General features: G+C 44.9%; 1 protein-coding gene across 5 annotated transcripts in view; it reads left to right on the top strand.

Annotated features, from left to right (window-relative positions):
- The window catches only part of SPATA20 (spermatogenesis associated 20), a 1,104,606-nt gene that overhangs the window by 603,342 nt on the left and 481,065 nt on the right, over window positions 1-20,199 (top strand). The gene's annotated exons all lie outside the window — the stretch shown is intronic.

Genomic DNA, 20,199 nt, shown 5'->3' with positions numbered 1-20,199 from the left:
TTGTCTCAGCACAGTGTCGTAGTTTGGACTCTTGCTCTAGGCAAGACTGCTGGTTTAAGGATTACAGTATTTATGTTTGTAGGTGACCATGCCTATCCTACAACAAGTCCCAGCTGTCATCCCAACCCTTCCGGCTCACAAGCAGCACCTCACCAAAATCCCAAATAGTAAAAGGTGATTTTTGGCAGCCTTTACGCATGGACTCGAGAGTATGACATCTCAGGGAGTGTCGTGGTTAAACGGAGATTACCCCTTTCTCACAGATATATCATGTCTCATCTAAACACAGACAATAACGAAGATGCAGTGAAGTTTCAATCGTTTTTATTTAACACAACTGCAATCTGCGATAAGTTGCATGGGCTGCAATGATTAGGATAATGAACAGTGCAGGAAACAGAATTATAAAGACAAGAGTCATTATTACAAAGACCCCCACCATCTTGCAATAACATGAAAAGACATGAAGTGTATAATATGTCCTAATACCCTATCATGATAGGCCTAACCTCCTACCTAAAGGAGTGCTGGGTATGTTAAACCTAATCTGCCAAAGCCATGTCCATGAGAGGATCCCCCAATCCTCGTTACCTTGAAATGAGGTCTCTATCTCAGACTCCGCAGGAACACGAAGACTGAGTCAGCGTTAAGACGACGTGCAGCATTGATATCAGCGATGGTGGCAATGCCTTCTGGTCGGAATCCCTCTGATTATCTGTCTAAAGTGTGATGTATTTATACAGATCTACTTGGACCCCTGACGTAGGTGTGTTCCCAACAAATAGATAACGGCATGCTTGGGGCGGCAATTAATATAAACAATTCCCTCGATAGCATGAAGAGGGAAAGTCCCTAAATGTGAACACCTACAGTTTGTTTGTCTTTGTCACTTGATTTTGACGCCTTAACGCGGTGGCACTGATAATGCAAATCATAACAAGTGGCCTAACTATCAACAAGGCAGCCATCTTAGAAGAATTAAATAATTAAATGGGCTAAGACAGAGCAAGCTAAGTAAGTTGAAAGTCACTAGGTGACGGGGGCACGAATCCGCAAGCCAATGGCTAAGCTAACTCCTGCTATCCCATTAAAACAAACTAGGATTCACCACACCCTCCTCATTGCCGTAATAAGTATGATGCCATAATTGGACGCAACAGGTGAATAAATCCAAACGCTAAATTTTCTATGGACTAAAAAGCAAAAAGCATAAAAACTAGCTAAAAACGTTTAAAACATTTGTTGAAAGGTAGTAATTAAAAATATTTGTTAAAAATACATACAGAGAAATTTAATGTCAACCATGACAAGCACAACAGGCCAAAGTAAAGGCAATTTGAATGCACACTTTGAATCAGGAATGGCAAGCCAATTCATCAAATTATTTGCTATAGTCATGATCTCGAAGAGTTTTATCGAAGTCACCAATCAAGGACCTCAAGAATGAGTCCACATCGGCAGATGTTAGATCGATCACCGGGCGGGCAAACGGATCCACAGAGCAGTAGTGCGTGTCGGTCTCTTGTGCAGGTCCACCTGCAGCAGTGCCATTTTCCATAGTAGATATTAGAACCGAAGGCTTATAAGTGGCCTCGCGGAGCAGCCTTAGTCTCAAGGGGCACGACCATGAATGAACCCTCATCGGGGACCTCAGCAGTTCTTGGTCCACAGGAGATGCCGGTGCAACAGCAAGACACAGAATAGGCAGGTGTTCGAAGAGGCACCACACGCAGCGGAAAACTGGTTGTACGCACCAGAGAAGTGGCTGAAATGACAACCACCAATCATGCTCCAATTCAACTAGCAAGGAGGCATCGAAGATCCGAACCATGCGTTCACAGCACAGTTGAGTTGGTGGGAGCGGCTTCATTGCTCTGCGTAGTTGGAAAGAAACAACCACTGCGAATCAGAAGAAATTGCAGTAGTAGTCCGCCAATCAATGCCAAAATAATCAGAAAACCGCCAAACACGCTTGAAAAGAGTAAATGGATGGCTGATGGGATGGCCCTGAAAACAGTCTGGAAGATGGACACGAATCCAGACCCGACGGCCTTAAAGAAATGGACAATCCCAGCAGTGCTTGAAGCATTGAATATTCTGGATACCAGTTCTCCAGAGTGCTTGGGGAAGTTGGTATTTAATAGGGATTGTATCTCGACTGATGATCTTGCTATCTGGAGAGCATAAGTCTCTCTAGCAGATGTCAACGCAATCTGTTTTTGAAACAGTACCGCCTTTAGTCTGCTCAGCTTGTCATAATTGACATTAATAGTATCTATGTGGGGCCACATATCAGATACTTTTATCTCTCATGTGGGGGGGAATAAAACATGTCCGCAACACGTAACGACCTTCGAGACCTAGATTGCGTAGGCAATTCCTGGTCGCATGCCACAACAACTTTGATCGCTCAGTACCACATAACGTCCATTGAAAAGTACATGAAATACCGGTTGAATCAAAGGGTCAGGAGTACCCTTCAGAAAACAGGCCAAGTTTGCGACCCCCGCATTGCAAAGGCCATGAAGGGACACCTGCTTACATATCATTGAATGACTAACAGTAGTCTCACATTCGCTTCCGCTTAGAAAAACCTCTGTTTCACCTTCAAACATTTATAATCAAAGGGCAGCTCCCACTCTTCCTTAATATAGTTGTCGCCTAGTTGCTCGAACCTGCCCACTGCAAGATGTTTCAAGCAATTCGAGAAACGAAACGTTGAAATGGGCTAATTAATTATGCCATGTAGGAGCCAAATTGTTGAAGGACTCTCTGCTACCATGAAAGGTAACTTATCTAACTTTTCAATATGAAGCATGGTGAAACTAGCTTCCCTTTTAGCCATTGTCTTCTGTTCCTGGGAAATATTAAAAGCAGTGAACAATTCACTACCGTTAATATACTTCCATGGAATGCACCCATTTTTCAGTGTCTGTAATGTACAACCTAGCTGCATGATGGAACGCAGCTGAGTTTGTCCATGATATAAACGGGACATGTCTGTCTGAATATCAATAGCAGACAACACAATGTTGGATAATAAATAAATCCTGTTGGACAGAGTTTTCATGCCGTTGTTGACAACTGCTAGAGCCTTCTCTAAGTTTTCCTTATCTAATTGCCTTAACCCCTTCGCTGCCAGGACTTTCCCCCTCCTGTGCCGAGCCTTTTTTTGGCTATTTGGGGCAGTTTGCGCTTAGGCCCTCATAACTTTTTGTTCACATAAGCTACCCACGCCAAATTTGCGTCCTTTTTTTCCAAACTCCTAGGGATTCTAGAGGTACCCAGACTTTGTGGGTTCCCCTGAAGGAGACCAAGAAATTAGGCAAAATACAGCAAAAATGTTGTTCTTTCTTTTTTTTTTTTATGGGAAAAAAGGGCTGCAGAACAAGGATTGTGGTTTTTCCCCTGAAAATGGCATCAACAAAGGGTTTGCGGTGGTAAAATCACCATCTTCCCAGCTTTCAGGAACACGCAGACTTGAATTAGAAAACCCAATTTTTCAACATAATTTTGACATTTTACTGGGACATACCCCATTTTTACTATTTTTTGTGCTTTTAACCTCCTTCCAGTTAGTGACAGAAATGGGTAAGAAACCGATGCTGGATCCCAGAAAGCTAAACATTTCTGAAAAGTAGACAAAATTCTGAATTCAGCAAGGAGTCATTTGTGTAGATCCTACAAGTGCTTCCTACAGAAAATAACAGCTGAAATAAAAGAATATTGAAATTGTGGTGAACAAAACAGCCATGTTTCTCCACGTTTTACTCTGTAACGTTTTCCTGCGATGTCAGACTTTTGACAGCAATATACTGTTACGTCTGCTGGACTCTTCTGGTTGCGGGGATATATAGGGCTGTGGGTTTATCAAGAACCCTAGGTACCCAGAGCCAATAAATGAGCTGCACCTTGCAATGGTTTTTCATTCTATACCGGGTATACAGCAATTCATTTGCTGAAATATAAAAAATGAAAAATAGGTATCAAGAAAACCTTTGTATTTCCAAAATGGGCACAATATAAGGTGTTGAGAAGCAGTGGTTATTTGCACATCTCTGAAGTCCGGGGTGCCCATACTAGCATGTGAATTACAGGGCATTTCTCAAATAAACGTCTTTTTTACACACTGTCTTACATTTGAAGGAAAAAATGAAGAGAAAGACAAGGGGCAATAACACTTGTTTTGCTATTCTGTGTTCCCCCATGTCTCCTGATAAAAATGGTATCTCACTTGTGGGGGTAGGCCTAGCGCCAGCGACAGGAAAAGCCCCAAAACACAGCGTGGACACATCACATTTTCACAAAGAAAACAGAGCTGTTTTTGCAAAGCGCCTAGCTGTGGATTTTGGCCTCTAACTCAACCGGCACCTAGGGAAACCTAGCAAACCTGCGCAGTTTTGAAAACTAGACACCTAGGGGGATCCAAGAGGGGGTGGCTTGTGGGGCTCTGACAATGTTCTGTTACCCAGAATCCTTTGCAAACCTCAATTTGGCCAAAAAAACACCTTTTCCTCTCATTTCAGTGACAGAAAGTTCTGGAATCAGAGAGGAGCCACAAATGTCCTTCCAACCAGCGTTCTCCCAAAGCTCCCGATAAAAATTGTACCTCACTTTTGTGGGTGGGCCTACTGCCTGCAAAAGGAAATGCCCCAAAACACTAACTGGACACATAAAAAATATCAAATACAAAATTACCTGTTATTGCGCTGGAGCACCTGCGTTTTTGGTCCTGGACTCAGCAGCCTTCTAGGGAATCCTACCAAACCCAGACGTTTCTGAACACTAGACCCCCGAGGGAGTCCAGTGAAGTGTGACTTGTGTGGATCCCGCAATGTTTTCTTACCCAGAATCCTCAGAAAACCTCAAATTTAGCTAAAAAAAACAAATTTTTCCCACATTTCTGTGTGGGATCACCGCATTGGGAAAAATTTAATACCACCCAATGTTCCCCTCAGTCTCCCAGTAAAAATGATACCTCATTTGTGTAGGTGGGCCAAGTGCTTGTGAAAGGGAAGAGCCAAAAACATGTCGATATTGAGGGGGAACAAAAGGGGGTCCAAAAGGGCAGTTTGCAAAAAAAAACATTTTTAGGCTTACAAGTGCAGCAGAATTTTTATTGGTATAGATGAGACAATGCTGGGTGGTAGGAATTTTGTGGATTCCTGCAGATTCCGGAAGGTTCCATCACAAAAACGTGGGAAAAATGTGTGATTTCCAGCAAAGTTGGAGGTTTGCAGGGGATTGTGGGTACAAAAATGGTGCGGGTGCATGTGAAACACACCACCCTGGAATCACCCAGATGTTTAGTTTTCAGATGTGTCTAGGTCTTGTGGATTTTTCTACATGGCAGCGTCCCAAAGTCCATAAAGTGCAGCCCTCACCATTCCAAGTGGGACGATTTTGAGAGTTAGCCAAGTTCTCCTGGCCCAAATGTAAAACTAAAACCCACAATAATCAAACGTCTTCTTGCCTGCTGTGAGATAAGATGTTTTAGAGTGTGGGGGAGAGCTGAAAGACTGTAACCCTTTTCAGTTGGGGTGGGGGCGTAACCAGGCCCATACTGGTTGGTAGCCACCACCCCAATATATATATATATATTTTTTAATCCCCTGGCATCTAGTAGACTTTCTGCCCCCCCGGGGTGTGGATCAGGGGTAATTGCCCCATCTGCCCACTGGTGGGCAGAACAACTTTGGCCCCATTTATTTGGGGTGGGGGGGTGGCCATTCCCCACCCTCTTATTTTTGAAAAAAAAAAAAAAAACTTCCCTGGCCTCTGGTGGGCTTTCTGCCCTTCCTTGGGGGTAGATGGGCCTTCCAAAAATAGGCCCATCTGCCCATATTGCCAACAGTAATGTGCCCCTATGGGGAGCGACCCTTACCCAAGGGGCTGCCTCCCTAAAGAAAACACACGCATACACACACACCAATGCCTGGTTTCTACCCCCCTTGGGGGCAGATTGGCCTAAAAAAAATCGTCCGACCTGCCCCCAAGGGGGGCATAAATGGTCTAAATACAATTTGCCCCCCAGGGGAGCGACCCTTGCCTAAGGGGTCGCTCCCCTTGCGTGAAATTGGCACAAAAAAAAAAGATTCCCGGTGCCTAGTGGTATCTGCCCCCCTTGTGGGCAGATTGGCCTAGCAAAAATCGGCCTGAAATAGTCTAAATACAATGTGCCCCCCAGGGGAGCGACCCTTGGCTAAGGGGTCGCTCCCCACCTCTAAAAACCACAATTTTGTATTTTTTTTAGCCTTGGCGCCTAGAGGCTTCTGCCCCCCCGGGGGCAGATCGGCCTAATAACAATAGGCCGATCTGCCCCCGGGGGGGCAGAAATGGCCTAAAATAAATTTGCCCCTGCCTCCCCACTAGGGAGCGACCCTTGCCTAAGGGGTCGCTCCCCTTTCGTGACATTGGCGCAAAAAAAAAAAGATCCCCGGTGCCTAGTGGTTTCTGCCCCATTTGTGGGCAGAATGGCCTAACAAAAATCAGCCGAACTGCCCCCAAGGGGGGCAGAAATAGTCTAAATACAATGTGCCCCCCCAGGGGAGCGACCCTTGGCTAAGGGGTCGCTCCCCACCTCTAAAAAACCCCAAAAAAATTGATTCCTGGTGCCTAGAGGCTTCTGCCCCCTTAATAACAATAGGCCGATCTGCTCCCAGTGGAGGCAGAAATGGCCTAAAATACATTTGCCCCCACAGCCCCCGGGGAGCGACCCTTGCCTAAGCGGTCGCTCCCCTTGTGTGACATTGGTGCAAACAAAAAGATCCCTGGTGCCTAGTGGTTTCTGCCCCCCTTGGGGACCGATTGAGCTAACAAAAATCGGCCTATTTGCCCTCAAGGGGGGCAGAAATTGTCTAAATAAAATGTGCCTCCCAGGGGAGCGACCCTTGCCTAAGGGGTTGATCCCCATCTCTAAAAAACAAAAAAACAAAAAACACAAAAAAGAAATTAGCCCTGGCGCCTAGAGGTTTCTGCCCACCCCCCCCCCCGGGGGCAGATCGGCCTAATAACAATAGGACGCTCTGCCCCGAGGGTGGGCAGAAATGGCCTAAAATAAATCCTCCCCCCTCCGGGGAGCGACCCTTGCCTAAGGGGTCGCTCCCCTTCCGTGAATTTGGTATAAAAAACAAACAAAAAACTCCCTAGTGTCTAGTGGTTTCTGCCCCCCTTGGGGGCAGACTGGCCTCATAAAAATAGGCCCCAAAGGGGGGCAGAAATGGCCTAAATATAATTTGCCCCCTAGGGAGCGACCCTTGCCTAAGGGGTCGCTCCCCTTCCGTGAATTTGGTATAAAAAACAAAAAAAAACTCCCTAGTGTCTAGTGGTTTCTGCCCCCCTTGGGGGCAGACTGGCCTCATAAAAATAGGCCCCAAAGGGGGGCAGAAATGGCCTAAATATAATTTGCCCCCTAGGGAGCGACCCTTGCCTAAGGGGTCGCTCCCCAACTAAAAAAACTAACAAAAAAAACACGCAAAAAAACAAACAAAAAAAATGATCCCTAGCGCCTGGTGGCAGAAAAGGCCTTGAAAAATATTTCCCCCTTGGGGAGCGACCCTTGCCCAAGGGGTCGCTCCCCTCATGCCAGTTTCCATACAGAAAGAAATCCCTGGTGTCTAGTGGGCATTTCAAAAACTGGATTGCTTTACGATCCGGCTTTTGAAATGCTCTGAGAGACTTCAAAGGTAAGGAAAATTCCTTTCCTTCCCTTTGAAGCCTCTCAGGGCCCCATCACATGATCGGAAGAGAAATGCTTTGCATTTCTCTTCCAGTCGCGCTGGAAGCTGAGCTTCCAGCGCGATGGGGAAGTGGCCTCTGATGAGGGCAGCGCGCATTTGCTCGCTGGCGTCATCAGACGTCACTGGGGGGATCATGGGGGGTCAGCGGTGGAAGGGGAAGGGCTTCCCCTTCATCCCTGCCTTGGGGGGGTGAGAGGGAAGCCCACAGAGGGAGCGCTAGTGCTCCCTCTGAGCTCAGTGCCCAGGACGTAATGGTTACGTCCTCTGCACATGAGCACTGTGCTGCGGGACGTAACCATTACGTCCGCGGCACAGAAGGGGTTAAATGCGCAGCAGCTTCTATCTGTGAAAGTTTCCAGATCTCATTATAAATAGCATACAGGGACATTTTAGATCGCTGTTTCCTAGGACCTAACAGAAAATCCTGCAAGTTTACATCTTCAGAAAGAGTGTTAAGATGTTTTTTTTAACTGTGGCTAACTTGTTAGTCTGTACCCATTGTTGCAACAGTTTACCTACACTGTATGTAGTAACTTTACCTGTGTGTTGACCCCATACAAAGCGAGGGTCTGGCCTGTTAATTGTAAAACCCCCTGAAGAGTTCAAAAAACGTGCTTGACATCTATTGGTGTCTGTTGGCCATATTAACCACCCGCCGAGACTGGAAAGTGAAGAATTATAGGTACCAGCCTTAACCATTACATATAGCGTTTCCTCAGTGATATTAAGGAAATATTCCCAATCATTAAACTTCGCCGGTGTGGGGATACTGGGCGTGTTCATGTCTTTAATTTTTGCTAACCCCAGACAGGATGTCTGTTGAATGGCGTCATTTAAAAAGATCATTTGCACAGGAATTAGACATGCTCTAAACAAAGCCTCTTCCAGTATTCGTAACCTTCAACTGCGAGCCGGGAAACAAAGGGATCTGAATAAATCAGTTTTGTGTTTGTTAGCAACATTTTCCTAATTTGTGACGGAGGTAACTTGAAATAATACTCCACATTTTTTGTGTCATGCCCAGTGAAATATGTAAATTTATCTGTATAGTATTTTGGGCCCCCACTGGTGGTGTTAAACAGTGTTCCTGCTGTGTATAGTTCAATACTGGCCTGTGTCTAGTGGCACGGTGTAGGTAGTAATGTCCCCAATTGTTGTAACAGAAAATTTCCCCATAATTCATTGTATGTCCATATACATCATCACTTTCAAATATTGAATCGTTTTTCATTTCATTTAGTAAGGAAACAACTGTTTAGACATCCCAATCATCAGATACAACATCAAGTGTGACCACATCTGTCATAGATATTTTGAACACATATGTAACTTGAATGACCTCAGTAGGCCTGTATATATCAAAGAGAACATTGTCCCACACAATCCCATCTGAAATCAGTATTGCTGAAATGTTCACAAGGGACAAGTCTCTTCGGACCTTATAAGAGGAATGATATGGAGTTAAGACTTCATCCACAGGCTCGACAGAGGAGCGTTCAGGAATGTAATGATCATTTATAAGCAAAAAGAAAACAGTCACAATAACAACCCCAAAAAATAATGCAGTAAAAGTTAAACAGAACCATAAATAGTTCCATGGGTAAATTAAATAGTTCTTTTTAAGCCAATGATACAGCGTATGTGTTTTCGAAACATTGTCAATCATAACAGTGGATGAGTCTGAAGAAAAACCATCAATATCTATGAAATAGCCAGAGGCAGTCTTGGCAAATGCTGGAGCCAGTGCATTACTCGTAGATTGGTCCACTTCACGTGATGGCTCATGGTAGACCGTGTCATCAGTCTGTGTAGTGTTGGTATAAAAAACAGCCAAATCTTGGACAGGTGTTGTCATTGAAGTGGTAACCCGAACTAGCAAGAGTTCATTTTCCGCCCTCCCCATGGTCTAGGAGATCTCTGTGACAGCGTTGGACATTGTTGCATAGTCCATAGTAGTGTTGTTCATTCTGCTACGTAGAAGTATGTCCTGTTGGGTAGTGAGAGGGGATCGGGAACTACCCAAGGGACCTCTTGGTCTACTGTGAAGGATCGGCCACATGGTGAACTTTGACATCATCAATGGAAATTAATCTGTTTGTTCTGGAACCAGGCAGTGGTGGTAAGATGACAGTTCTGGTACCTTGAATTCCCAAGACTGGGACAGGTGCTCTGTATGATGGACTGAATTCCTTCTTCACAGAGATCTTCTCACAAACCAGATCCCCAACTTTAGGAATCCAGCGAGTCAAAGTTTTTGCTAAATCCCTTATTCCGAAGGTGTCAGCACTGGTAGATGATTTATCATCACAAAATTGCTGAAGCTCCTGTCAAACAGTGAGACATTCATTTATGTCAAATGGTGTTTCTGCTGCCACCAAACCAGAGCCATCAAGATCTGGGACATGCATAGGTATCCCAAAGAGAACCTCATAAGGAGTGCGTCCCCCCAAGGACCGTCTTGGCAGATTATTCAGTGCTCTCTGGACCCCATATAGGTGATGAAGCTGACTGTGGCCTGAACCTAATGGTTGAGCTGTTAAGGACTGCTTTAGATCACAGTTCCGCCTTTCCACGACCAAATTTCCCTCGGGACCGTATGGTGAGGTGTAATGGAGTTCAACACCCATCGTCCCCGTGGTGTCCCTGAATGCCTTAGAGGCAAATGCAGGGCCCTGGTCCGAATGGAATGCTGCAACCGCATATGTACCGATGAAGATCAGCAAGTCTTTTATAACATTTCGAGCCTCAGCCGACCGCTGCGGCCATACCCACAGGAACCTAGAACAAGAATCTACAGCGACTAAGATGTATTTGTATGCACCATCAGGTTGGAGTGGACCGCAATGGTCCAGGTACATACATTGTAGTGGCCTGCTGGACATTAAGAGGGATGTCTGTGGTGTGAGTTTGATATTGGAGCCTTTTATTTGCCGGCAAATGTCACAACAAAGGATGTACTTTTTTGTCCATCTGCATAGACCAAGCCACCAGAAGCGTTTTTGTAAGGGTGTTATTGTGGCCGAAATACCAGCATGTGCAGAAGCAACACCCTCATGCGCTGCTTTTACTAGATCTAATCTCTGGTCTTTGGTGGGGATCACTCAATCTCCAACCCCAGAAATTGTTGCATAGGCAACACTCTGTGCACTGATATGATAAGAATAATTTGTAGGATATCCTTTCGGGAGGGACTTGCCTTCAGCCGAAGCTTTCACGGCAGTCAGTATTTCATTATTCAATCTCGTCTGTGAACGAGTCACTGCAGCCACAGAAGCCGTAGCTACTGCAGATTTGGCTGCTTCATCAGCCAAAGTGTTGCAGATAACGTGTACTCCTACACATTGATGGCCCAATGTCTGTACCACATGGACACACGGTAGCTTATCCTTAAGCTCATACCCCCTCCCCCACAATGTTCTGTGTTTTATGGTGTTCCCTTTGGAATCTCTAAACCTGTTCAGCTTCCAATGATTAAGATAATCATTGTATGACTGGACGCAGTAGTACGAGTCGCAGACTATTAAAGTCAGGCATCCTGGCTCTGTGTGTTCTAGCGCTAATATAAGAGCTGTAAGTTCAGCCAACTGAGCTGTGCAGTCCCCTAGGGTCTGTGTGTAGGTGTTGTGAGGGTGAAAGACTCCATCTTCCATCACACCACTCACAGCTGCGCAAGCGGTTGAGTATTGATGTTTGGTACCTGCAGCTGGTTGTGCTGAACCATCAGTGTAGATGGCAGTATGATATCTGCCAAGTGGCAAGATATTTAGAGGAGTGGGGTACTCCTGTTCATACTGGAGAAACTCTTGTGTCTGAAGTTTTGAATCAAAGATGTAATCAACATCAGTGGCGGTCAGAGACGTTGCCCACTGAATACAACGTGGATGTAAGGCTTTGGCATTGGGAACGCTTGCTTTGGTGATAGCCTCTAAGGCCGGCACCGGGGTAATGACAATAATGCATTTCCCTTGGGCAAGTGACCTCTCCTTTATGACAGCCATTTGAACTGCAGTCAGAATCTCTTCTGTAGGTGCAAAACATTGTTCTGCATTTAAGTATAAATGTGATTTATATGCTATGGGTACCGTGTCGCCTTCATTGAAGGTGACATAAGTAAATCCAATGGCACCAGCAATTATTCTGATGACCAAATTTGTTTTATTGTCACCTGTGCAAGTGTTTAACTTCTAGCATGTCCTGTTGCAATTCCCTAAGGATGCGTGTGTGTTCAACTGTCCAGTGTCTGCTAGAAAGGTTTGGCAGTTTCAAGTCATAAAGTGGCTTGATGCACTGTGCATAGTCTGGAATGTATGTTCTGCCAAAGTTGAAGAAACCTAGTAATGACTGTAGTTTCCTGAGAGTGTTAGGAGGGTGCAATTGTGCACATTTCTTTAGAAAGTGCGGGGCAGGCTCTTCCCCTCGTTCGATAGCTCGTATCCCAGGAACAATACACTGAGAAAGGCAATCTTACTTTTCTTAAAGTTGAATTTGTATCTGAGGTCTGCAGATCCCAAATTGATCTGATCGACCCTTACAAGATGAATGTTGAGGTCGTCATCCGTGAGATATATGTCATCCATGTTGGATAACGCCTCAGGATAAATATAATGCAATATGGATGTTACACGGGCTGAGAATAGCCCTGGACTGTCTTTATAGCCTTGGGGTAAACGGCAAAAGCATTTTTGTGAGCCAAATGAGAAGGCACTCAGATCCAGACTTTCATGTGCTAAGTTCTGGCAGAAAAACCCATTCGAGATATCTAACGTTGTTTTGTATTTTTTACGCACTATATTGTTTATTAGTGCAGTGCTATGTGAGTTTTGTATAGCATATGTTCGTGTATGACTATTTAAATGTCTGTAATCTATGACTATTCTGTAGGAATGGTCTGGCTTTGCAACGGGGAATAACGGGTTATTCATTGCAGATGTACAGGGCTCAGTTACTCCCTGGTACTCGAGCTGAGTGAGGATCTCCCTCACCAGAGCTTTTGCTTCATGTTTAACAGGATATTGTGGCTGAGGTTGGGGTGTAGACCTAATAGGAATTACATGAAAAGGAGAGTCCTTGTCCCAACCTACATGATTGAGGTATAATGCAGGTACCTGCGCTAAAGCCCATTCAACAGCATAGGCTTATTTTTCTGCTTCTGGAACAAGATTATAGAAAGAAGGCAAAATTACATCTTCCCCATGTGGGAGCTTACGGACGTGCTCAGATGGCCAGTCTCTTTCGGCCAACAGGATACCTCTAGTAGTTCATCCCAGAATATCACACTAATGGTGCGCTCTACGTCTCCCTCTATTTGAATTTTTAAATCATAAACCCTGTCGGGTGGGAGAACACGGCCGTCCGCAGTCTCAACTGCAATAAAATCGCTAGTTGCTGTTGCATCCAGATGATCTTTCAGACTCTGGCGACATATCATGACCTCTGCTACACTGTCTAACAGTGTGACTGCCCACGTCTTGTTCTTCAACATTGTTCTCAAGTGTACTGGCATTTTTAACTGACAGTGCTGCCGCCTTTTTCTTTTTAAACTGTGGCTTCTGCTGAGGAGTCTTTTCTTCTTTTTTGACTGTAGACTGTATTAAGTCTTTCTTTTGTTTCACGTATTCAGGACATCGATCAGGACGGCCCCCTCTCTCGCTACGTCTATTCGGTTCACCCTGAAAGGAACGAGGGACGTGAATCAGTATATCTATCAGGAGTTTTTATATTTTCCCTATTTCTGAGATTGTATCTCCTTTCGGAGTTCTCCGGGTGTGGAGAATCAGCTCTCTTATTTTGTCTATCCTTAAATTCTTTTTGTTTTTCCCCAGCGCTTTTTAGAGCCCTCTTGTGCCTGCTTTGTACCTTCCTTAAGGGTGGTACTTTGTAATTCCAGCTTCTTTGGCTTGGCTCCCAAACTATCCCACCCTGTACTAGTATAGGTGTCGGAAATTATTTTTGGTAGCTGTCTCACCTGTTCCAATTGTGGAGTTTCTCGGAGAGGCTGGCATATAGCCAGTGCTACAGCTTCCCCTTTAATGTTACTGAGTATTATTTAGGAAACTGCGTCAAAGTTACACATTCATTTCATCCCCAAATCTAAGGCTGGGGCAGCCCTGTGCTCATTCTGTATTTGTTTTAACACTTCCGGTAAATTGGCAAGTGTCAGGGTACCATTTGTGGTAGTATATATAGCAGCCAAAACTGAACCCCATGTGGTGCAATCATCCAACGAGGGAACCATCCCAAAGGGCAAGCACATTGTGAGAATTCTGTTTTTCCTGTGGTCCCGTATGGGGAAACACAGCTTCCAGCTGGTTTGTTTTCTGGGCTATCCAGAACGGTATTTTCTCTCGTTCTGTGGGTATTTTACCCATGATAGTATGCACTGTTTGTGGATTAATCCCAGTAGCCAATTGGGATGCACCAGATGCTGGTGGAGCTGGATGCGCTGGTGTTGTGTTCAAAGTTCGCATCACTAACTGGACTAGTCATCTATAAAGTGTTACTAACTCATTATATAAATTTCGTAGATCTGCTATTGGCATATTTTGTGTGCCTGGGTGTGGTGTGTATGTGGCAAACATAAGCCACGTTGGTCCATCATTACTTAAAGGGCCTAGTCTCACTCTTTGTATTACATGTGGTAGGGTGCCTTCAAACCAGTTCTGATGCTCTTGATATGTGAGCGGTATTTCATGATACTGGTATGCTTGGTACCGTTGAGGTACGTTTGCAATTTCATATGTGTAGAATGTATGTGTTCTTTGGCTCACCTCAGGAAAGGTGACCCAACAGTAAAATGTTTCTGTTTGGTATGCTTCATTAGCTTCTATTATAAGAGTAACATCCCTGCCCTCTTCTGTAAGGCCATGCGCTTGTAGGTGTCGTGTTAATGCTTGTCTAGCATTCTCAGGAATTTCTATGTCGTTAGCCATATTTGTAAAATTGGTCAGAGAAATGGAACACCATATGGGGAGTAAAGTCCTTTTATGAGTTCGAGCTCGAACAACCTACAGCCTAATCAGGTGTTACCTTTTCAGCTGAGGAGGAGATTCCCAAAGTACTTAGGGTACCTGTTGTCTGTGAGACAGTGATAGTCAGGGTATCCGTAAATTAGTGCCTAAACACCATCGTTGGTGGTGCCAGGTCGTAGTTTGGACTCTTGTTCTAGGCAAGACTGCTGGTTTAAGGATGACAAAACTTATGTTTGTAGGCGACTATGCCTATCCTACAACAAGTCGCAGCTGTTGTCCAAACCCTTCCAGCTCACTAGCAGCACCTCACCAAAAACCCAAATAGTAAAAGGTGATTTGTGGCAGACTTTATGCATGGACTTGAGAGTATGACATCTCAGGGAGTGTCGTGGTTAAACAGAGATTACCCCTTTCTCACAGATATATCATGTCTCATCCAAACGCAGGCAGTAAAGAAGATGCAGTAAAGTTTCAATAGTTTTTATTTAACACAACTGCAATCTGCGATAAGTTGCATGGGCTGCAATGATTAGGATAATGAACAGTACAAGAAACAGAATTGTAAAGACAAGAGTCATTGTTACAAAGACCCCCACCATCTTGCAAAAACATGAATAGACATGAAGTGTATAGTATGTCCTAATACCCTATCATGATAGGCCTGACCTCCTACCTAAAGGAGAGCTGGGTATGTTAAACCTAATCTGCCAATGCCATGTCCATGAGAGGAGGCCCCAACCCTCGTTACCTTGGAATGAGGTCTCTATCTCAGACTCCGCAGGAACACGAAGACTGAGTCAGCGTCAAGACGACGTGCAGCATCGATATCAGCGATGGTGGCGATGCTCTCTGGTCGGAATCCCTCTGATTATCTGTCTAAAATGTGGTGTATTTATACAGATCTACTTGGACCCCTGATGTGGGTGTGTTCCCAAACAATAGATAACGGCATGCTTGGGGCGGCAATTAATATAAAGAATTCCTTAGAAAGCATGAAGAAGGAAAGTCCCTAAATGTGAACACCTACAGTTTGTTTGTCTTTGTCACTTGATTTTGACGCCTTAACGCGGTGACACTGATAATGCAAATCATAACAAGTGGCCTAACCATCAACAAGGAAGCCATCTTAGAAGAATTAAATAATTAAATGGGCTAAGACAGAGCAAGCTAAGTAGGTTAAAAGTCACTAGGTGACGGGGTCACGAGTCCGCAAGCCAATGGCTAAGCTAACTCCTGTTATCCCATTAAAACAAACTAGGATTCACTACAACGGTGAGTGAGTGAACATCAGGCTCTTTGTGCCAATCCACCAAACACTACCTTCTTCCTAGATAAACTGGTTCTGTGGATGCAAGCATAATTTATACCAGAAGTTGACACCCTTCCACACCACTCAAATTATCACCTTCCAGGTGTTCTTTCAGTGGCGGCTGGTGACCTTTGAACATGGTGAGGTGTAAAAGTTATTTCCAACTTTTACGGCATGAGTGAGGCAGCTACATGGTCCCATAGTCTGAACTGCACAAAGTAAAAGCAGGAATCCTAGGACCTTTTCCGGCTTCCCAGTTTTACCAAAATGAATGATTTTAGGCAAATATTTTATTTCACCAAACCATCGTTATCACATAAGAGTGCACATTAAAATACACAGGCTCAGAATCAAAACTTTTATGGGAGGGATAGCTTAAGACTTTTTGGGGCCTTGGGCCAAATATATTTTGGAGGCCCCTATTTGGAACATTTTGAATTTATGATCCAATTTCAACTCTTTCATGCCCTCTTTGGCCAGGTAACTGACAGTGCACAGGCGCAGTCATGTACATTCTAAAAGGGTTTACATCTAATATTCATGGATAGTGAGGTGTGTTTCAGTATTGTAAACAGCAACAGTTTACTACTAATACTGCAAATAATCTCTGTGACGCCTTCCCATTTTTCATATGTGAGGTCCTGTTTTGATCGAAAAGAAACTTTTTTAATGCATGTTGCATGAAACATAAACCCACCATTTCTCGGCAAATTGACTACAACAGACTCTCACGCATCACCCACATTAAACAGAAATTAAAGGAAAATGGTATTTAAAACAATCTGTTTAAGAACTACTCAAGGTCATCAGGGCAAGTCTCTCTGCAGAACAGAGCTGGCTCCATCAGGGTCCCCTCCCCACTGCAGAAAGGCTCAGGCCCCGAGCCAGAGCCCACTTTGCCCATGCCTTAAAACGTCGCTGATATGCGGTATACATGGCAATTGACTAATAGAATTATCATTAGGGGTTGTGAACAAAGGAACGTTTCCAAATTCATGTGAATCACGGTTTAAAAAAATAATATTTAGAAGAGTGAGCAGGCACACATACTCTCTCTCATCACACCCTGGCACAGTCACACAGATCTGCGCCAGTCACCTACTCGTAACATCAGTGCGCATCTCCCTTCGAGTTCAGCAATGCTTTCAAAACCCCTTAATCTGTTCCACTTTTATTTTCAGGTTCTGAAGCTGGCTAATTGCATTTAACTCCTGGCTCAGGATAGTAAACTAGGGTCACAGATGCTGGCATAGGTAGGCTCCTGTTACCACCAGAGCCAAAGCCAATGTGTGCCTTGAGTCTCTGCATGCACTCCAGATGTGAAGAGCAAGGCACTCACTCGTCCATCTGTTTTTCTTAAAAGACAAAATAAATAAAACAAGCATTTGCAATGCAATGGGTCTCACGTTTACTCGAGTTAAAGCTATTAGTGTTGTAAACTCCTAACCGGACTTTTCTTGACACATAAACTGAAAAGTTAAACAGTTTCACATAAGCGAGCCAACGGCCGCCATACGCGCAAAGCAAACACACAGAAGGAAACTGAAGTTTGCTCACAGTGAGACGTATTGGCAAAAGTGCAATTATCTATGTAACCGGCAAAAGTGCAACTATCCATGAAACAGGGTCGATGTCATGCAAAGCGCTCTACTACTGCCTACAAAATAAAGAGAAAAAATAGTGCAGAAGCCATATGGAAATGGACCCTCGTATGTTTTCAGTAGTTGGCTGGTGCGCTCAAGGCGTCTAAACATTGGAAAAGGCATGAGGTATGCATGCCTTTCACTAATTAAATCAAGCTAATTTTAGAAGGCAAGCCAACAAACCAACCAATCTGATGGGCTTGACATGGGTTGGTTAAAAGCCCACAGAGAGATTACACCAGGGGTGGAGCGCTTTGCACTCAACCCTAAAAAGAGTGAATTTGACAGCATTGTTTTTTTTTTTTTACATAGATTGACTGAAAATCCAGAGTTTCTATATGTGCGCTATTGAAACATTCTAATAATTTTATGTTGTGTGCTAAGCATGACTATCCTTCCCCTAGAGGTTTTTAAAATATAGGGGCAACACAGTAGGTTTTGTAGTAAAATGTCCATTAAAATTCACTGAAGGACAATATGGGGGTCATTCTGACCCCGGCGATCTAAGACCGCCGGGGCCAGGGTTGGCGGGAGCACCGCCGACAGGCCGGCGGTGCCCCGCAGGGCATTCTGACCGCGGCGCTTCGGCCGCGGTCAGAAGAGGCAAACCGGCGGTCTCCCGCCGGTTTACCGCTGCCCTTTGAATCCCCCATGGCAGCGCAGCTTGCTGCGCCGCCATGGGGGATTCTGACACCCCCTACCGCCATCCTGTTCCTGGCGGTTCGCCCGCCAGGAACAGGATGGCGGTTGGGGGTGCCGTGGGGCCCCTGGGGGCCCCTGCCGTGCCCATGCCAATGGCATGGGCACGGCAGGGGCCCCCGTAAGAGGGCCCCGCAAAGTATTTCAGTGTCTGCTAAGCAGACACTGAAATATAGTTTGCACCCGTCGCACCCCTGCAACTCCGCCGGCTCAATTCTGAGCCGGCGTCCTCGTTGCAGGGGCATTTCCTCTGGGCCGGCGGGCGCTCTTTTGGAGAGCGCCCGCCGGCCCAGAGGAAATGTCTAAATGGCCGCCGCGGTCTTTTGACCGCGGTGCGGTCATTCAGCGGCGGTAGCTTGGCGGGCGGCTCCCGCTGCCCGCCAACATTAAAATCAGGCCCTATGTTGTTTAGACACATAATAGCACAATGTCATTATGCTATTTCACATGGCCGATCGTTTATCAGTTGTATGTAAGCATTTCATTTTCCACCCTTCCCATTAATGCATATTCCAAAAATCACTGAGAAGTAAGAGGGTTGAGAAATCAAAAGTTATATCAATCTCACAAACATGTGCTTTGACAGCAGAACTAGATATATTCCAGGGCTCACACTGCAGTGTTTCTACTCACACAGAGCTTCCAGGATCAAAGAATATAACTATTACAGTGGTCTTAAATGTTCAGGCCCTGACAGCTGTTGTGCTATCACAGGATGATTTTCCCACAGTGAGGATGAAATGTATTCACACAACTTATGAAACTGCAGCTATACTAGCAAGTGCCCTTTGGCACCAAGCAATGAAAATAAGCAGTATGTCCTCTAAATTATGCAGAAATATCAAACCCAAGTTGCAGACCGCAACCGCAACCTTGACCTTGTTGTACATAAAGTTTATATACACTTGAATGCCCTCACTACATACGCACTCAATCACCAACTACAACACAGATGTAGGCAGTTTGTTGCTTGCATTCACAACCTATAAACACACACAGATTATTAGCACACATGCTGACAGTGTGCACTTGGACTGAGACACAACTTGTATACAGAAGTGCATTCTTAAAACAATAAAAATGGCTCACAAAAGTGTAAGAGCAGTGGCAGTTGTTCTCAGTGTACACCCCTCCAATTCAGAGTATATCCATCAGTCGCAAGAATAAAGTTCAGAAACACTCAGTCGCAGGTTCTTGTCAGGAGCTCTAGGACGCACCCTTGTGTCTTCTGTTTGGCCCTACATTCTGCACCTTGCCTCCGAGTCCAGACACTGTGCATTGTTTAATTTAGCAGCAGTCATGAATACACGACTTTTGTGTTTTCAGAGAACACTGCCAGTGCACCAGGCACCCCTATACCAGGAGGATGAGGAAGGGGGCTAAGGCATGATCCAGCTACAGAGCACTGTTAAAACACAATACTCTGTAGGTGGGTTTTTGGATTGCATGTTTGAGGTGCGTAGTACATCTACTGTCCCCTCACACAGGCACAATCCCTTTTATTTAGCAGACATACTGCCATGCCTCAGGAAGCACAGTACAACTGCTAAAATGTGGCTGTGAGGGTGCATGTCAGTGCATCTCTGAGGCCAATGAGAAGCCACACACAGCAGCAGGGGCAGGATCCCCAGTTCTGTCCCAGCTTCCTATAGAGCAGTGCTTCCACTCCTATCAAGAAGGTGGGAGGGGGATTGTGGTGGGTTTTCTTCTTTTCAAACTTGCCCTTGCTGCCTTGGCTGACTCCTTGTTGGCAGTTATGGTTTGCTGGTTCCAATATCCAGCATCAGATTTCTGCTCTGATGCAAAAGAAGCAAGGTAAGTAATAACAATGTTTCTGTGTT

The sequence above is a fragment of the Pleurodeles waltl genome, chromosome 7 (assembly GCF_031143425.1).
Source record: "Pleurodeles waltl isolate 20211129_DDA chromosome 7, aPleWal1.hap1.20221129, whole genome shotgun sequence".
In the NCBI taxonomy this organism is placed as follows: domain Eukaryota; kingdom Metazoa; phylum Chordata; class Amphibia; order Caudata; family Salamandridae; genus Pleurodeles; species Pleurodeles waltl.
Note: the sequence above shows the minus strand (reverse complement) of the source record. Positions and strands in the feature narration are given on the sequence as shown.